This window comes from Acanthopagrus latus, chromosome 23 (assembly GCF_904848185.1).
Source record: "Acanthopagrus latus isolate v.2019 chromosome 23, fAcaLat1.1, whole genome shotgun sequence".
NCBI lineage: Eukaryota > Metazoa > Chordata > Actinopteri > Spariformes > Sparidae > Acanthopagrus > Acanthopagrus latus.
In genome coordinates this window covers 23,744,300-23,749,318 of record NC_051061.1, presented here as the reverse complement: position 1 = coordinate 23,749,318, position 5,019 = coordinate 23,744,300, and positions in this window count along the sequence as shown.

Genomic DNA, 5,019 nt, shown 5'->3' with positions numbered 1-5,019 from the left:
CCATTATTATTTCAGGTTTCATTTCTTCATGAGAGGTTTAACTTTGTTTCAACATCAGGTCCTGATATGAGGATCTGAATCAAAAGAAAGTTTAAAATAATCGAGCCAGTTCCACAACAGGTTTAACATTTAACTACACTTGGGACCAGGAAGGAAGAACTAATGTCAGTCAGGGTAGTTTGGACAAACTCACCTCCACCTCTGGGTCGGGTTGCCAGGTACCACGACAGACATCCTCCAGAATCTTAGAATCTCACTATTGATTCAGTCCATCAGAAAAAAGACCGTATAGTAATTACTGCTACAAAGGAATGAAGGAAGGAAGGAAGGAAGGAAGGAAGGAGAAGTAACAGGAAGTGTGAGGAGTCTGTATGGGGAGGACAATGGATTTTATTCAGGAGATCATGGTGCGGTCCAACATAACGTAACGTAGATTACCAGGAGCACATCGTCAAAACATGGAGATTGAAAAAGTGTTCATTAATGATTAATCATCTTTGGAGTGAGGAGTCAGACTAACTTTTAAGATTTTGTGTCCTACTTTTGTTTCACTTTGCTGAATCTTGAGTCAAAGTTTTGGACCATTTCTCGGAAGTCTTATAAAAACTACGTCCACCTGCGATGATAAAATGCAGCCTGAGCGACGACAACAAAGATCTTACAAACCAGAATAAGAAAAGAAACTAAATGCTTCAAATTTGTGGCCTAAAAATAGTCGAGTTAAAAAGATTTTGGCCGTGAAAAATAATCCTTTAGAGACTTGGAGTCAACAAAAAAACTCCAGCCAAACTCTACTGTATCTGGGTCTCCAAGCTGTGACCTAATTTGTATTACATCAGAACCACTGAGAGAAATATCAGTAATCCCATATACTGTAGCATACTGTCTGTAATCTGTCGCTGCTCCCAATTCTGACTCTCTGCAGGAGGCGATGTGGGGCAGATCGCAGGGAGAGGAAGCCGACGAGGTGAAACTGGGTGAACGGAGGCGCAGCCAGACGGGAACAGTTCGACTGTCCGACCAGAGGCTCGAGATTATCGTAGTTTGGAGAAAGTTATCGTACAAGAGTCAGAACAAATGAGCAAACGAGCGCAAATGTGTAATATTATACCACTCACAATTTATGATTTTAGAGTCTACCCACATCTCAGCTGAGGTAGTAATCCTTCAAATAAAGTTACATGTTGATGAGATAAAATGATAAAATGAGTGAATCGTGCGCCGCGTCTCGACTCTGCAGATGTAATTGACCAAATGCTGAGATTTCACGAGGGGTTGTGACGTTTTAGAGACGCTTCTGTCACGATGTCAGCTTGCAGGACACAGTAATTTTTGTGCCGCAGTGCAACTCGTGATGATGTAATTACACAGTTTGGCTGCTGTGACAACTGGCTGATGCTCCTCCTGCAGGCTTGTCGAATGAGATACCAATCAAACGACGGCCATAAAAGCATCTGTGATCACAGTTTGTCACCATTTCGTCACAATATTTGCGTTAAATACTGTGTTTTGGATGAAGTCTTTAACTGAAGTGGATCTGCTGGACGCTTCATCTTCATACCGGCCTGATGCAGTCTTATCTTGAAATGATTTGCATGAATTGAAACACAAGAATCGAAGCTTTCTTTATGAGATATGAAACATGAGTACGAATTTAAACTTGAGTTAACTAAAGTTTGTGTGACGCCTCACTTACGTTTTGAGTGAATGATGCGTGACCGATTATCAGCACGCTGCAAACAAATGATGTATCTTCCACTCGGCTCCACAGATTCTGCAGTAATCTACCATTTAATGAGCTGATCACAAGTTATAAAACAACCGTCATGTTTTCAGTGTCATCGGTGACATTTCAGTGACTTGGTGATGTTTTCATTGATGTTAGTGTTTGAAACCACGAGCTCCAGATTCACTCCGTCCATCGACCAACAGCGTGTTCAGTAAATCATGTGCTGAATACAACATGAAGGCAGCCAGTCGGGAAGAAAAACTCGGAGCCGGACTCACTTTCATGCCATAATTTATGGTCACACAGTGTTATTGGTTTGCCTCACTCGACCAGTTCATGAGTGGACTGAGCGTCTGCAGCTCCTCAGCTGTCCTCACGCCTCTGTGTCAGAGAGGCCGCTCGGATCAATAACACATTTCATGCTTTCTGGTGTCAGCGACACGCTGCAGCGCTGACGGTACGACTGAAGAGGAGAGAATCAGCCTTCTGAAACTTTCATGTGTGACGTCTCAGAGAGACAGAAGATGATTTTCTTCTTGTTTTCATCGAGCGAACCATGAAAACATGTCGTCCTCTGTGACGCTGTTAACACCTGTGACCTCTCTGACCCTTCGTTTGAAAGACAATCGTATGTCACTGTATGTCACGAGTTTGGACCAATCAGATGTGGCTATTGATTTTACAGCACATCACTCAAAGCCTGTTGATGTGGAGGTCAATGAAAGGTGCAGCCTCCATCTGAAAAGCTGCCCTGCTCTTAATTAAGCCACGACCGCGAGTCTTTACTCAACACTTTTAGTTTCACCTTGAATTAGCAGCTGTGACGGGACAGTTAATGAGCTTAATAACTCTTGAACGTCACTGTCAGGAGTTGCTGCTGTAAAGAACCGACTCGTGGTTGTTTTTAAAGGATGAATCCGTGTGTTAAGACGAGCCTTGTTGAAGCGAAGCTCTCGCCAAACGTAGGCGAGGTGAATGTACCCGAGTCAAACCTTTGTGTAAAACCATAATCACGATGAAAGAGGCACTTTTAAGATTTACCGTGTTTTAGTTTTCAGGTCCAACTCATTTTCAGTGGGAGTGCTACGGGCACTTTTACGATAGCATCAAAATCTCTATTTTTAAAACAGTAAGAAGTCTGGACACAACATGACACTTTGCTGGTAGCATCACCAGGGTCTCTACACATGAACACCAGCACTGTTTGTGTACACTTTCATTTATGCTAAAAGAAGGAAGTGGCTGCAATGACTCACTAACTTCACGATCAGAATTTGATCCATTCGGTCCCGTAACATTTGGAAAGAAGGAGTGTGAAAACATTTTTTATTCCCATTTCATTCCCTGAGAGCTAAACTGGAGGTTAGCCACTCAGCTGGCGCGGGATCAAGAATATCAGTAATAACAGCAAAGTGGTTTTAAAACACGAAACCAACAGTGTGTTTAGTCTGTCTGTGGAAACCTTACGACCTCTTTCTGTCTGTAGCTTCGAGTCCACAGAAGATTTAAAAGTCTGTGACAAATATATCGGTTCTGTTAAGTCCTAAAACAGCTGTTCACTGTAGTTTCTGTCAAACAGACAGGAGGATATAATCCACTTGTTGGAGAGTATTTTCAGCTGCAGATTAAGACACAATCTCATTTTGAGTATTTGTGGCAGCAGGACGGTGTGTGTGTGTGTGTGTGTGTGTGTGTGTGTGTGTGTGTGTGTGTGTGTGTGTGTGTGTCTACGTCACGGAGGAAGAGGAGACACGCTGTACTTGTTAGAAATTCTCGGGATTTGCTGACAAAAACAAAAAGACAGATAAACACCAGACTGACCCTTTAACGTTGATCTGACCTCAGTTGGAAGAAAACGTCTTTCCACAGCTCGGAGCTCCTTAAAATCCACCTCGTCATGTGTTCATACGTCAGGAATGAATGATGAATACAGGTGAGCTGATGATGTAAACAGCATTAAAACGAACGCTCTCAGTCTTACCTGTCAGCAGGAAAACGTGGTGATTGGATCATTTTTCCTGCTGACGTTCCCTCAAGAACAGGCCGCTTAGCCGATAAAGTAAACAGACTTTGATTAGATTTAGCTTGATGGCGAGAATTTTCCCGACGGCTCGTGGCGTGGCTTCAAGGAAAAAAACCACAGCAGGTGAAAGATGAGAGGTAACTTTCATAAACTCTAGCGGGGGGAATATTGCAGCGGAGGTCGATTTGTCAGCTGCAGAGTCGTCGGTGTGCAGAAGGAGGAGGTGTAGAGTCGACACAGACATCTTTTTTAAAATGTCGTCTGAGTTGGTGAAAGGTTCAATTAGAGCAACGTCTTCCATGAATACATTAAAGTCAGCCGTCGGAGGGGAGAAGGGCAGCTGACTGCAGTTCCTTCCTCTGCTTGTCGGCGGTTTGGTTTTTATGTTTGGACCACGTTTAAATCACGCGTGCAGATCTCTCGGGGGGACGGATGAGATGAGCCGCCTCCCCCTCTTCTTATTTTAAGATTTTAATCTGTGCTCGTTGGAAGACGCTTTGCAAAATGTTTGCAGAGCGACCGTCCCTCAGTTTATTTATTTATTTAGCCGTGACGAACTCACACAGACAAACTGAAACAGCTGTCAGTGTCGTATTGTTTACAACAGATGCTGATTTGCAACACCGTCCCTAGAAAGAACAAAAAAAATGAGACAAAGAGGCAGTAAAACGTGTAGCACACATGTAAAAGTCTCTCCATGCTGACTCAAAGTGACAGCTCTGCACTTCCAAATGCCAAATGTGAGGTAATAAATGAGCTTTCATCTGAATTCTCCCCCAAATTAAACCTAACGACAACAGAAAAGCAACCTTGTGCAAGATGTAATCATCATCAACACACAGTGGACGGCTGCAGGTTTCCAGGAGTGACGGTGTCTTCCAGTTTGAAATGGAGGGAAAACGCCACAGTTGTTTTGAGACTTGTCTTTTTCAGACAGCTGTACCGTGCCGTGCCGTGTTTCCAGCGGTGGTTCGGTGCAGTTTCATCGAGCGTCCTCACCTTTGGAATAACTGTCTGGTTCTGAAGTTTGAGGGTTAGTGTTTCTGCATCAGAGACCGAGTGTGTCCTTCCACCTCCAGCACAAATCTACAGTGGTAGGCGACAAAGAAAGAGCCTCGAGGATTTAAAGGACTCCTCCTGCCGAGCTAACAGCCGTTTAATTTCCTTCCCCTCTCACAACAGGCTGGAAAGTATTCAGACAAGAAAAGCACGTATCCCGAGTCTGTCCACCTCCGTAACACTGTGAGCTCAGCCCTGCAGGATCCTC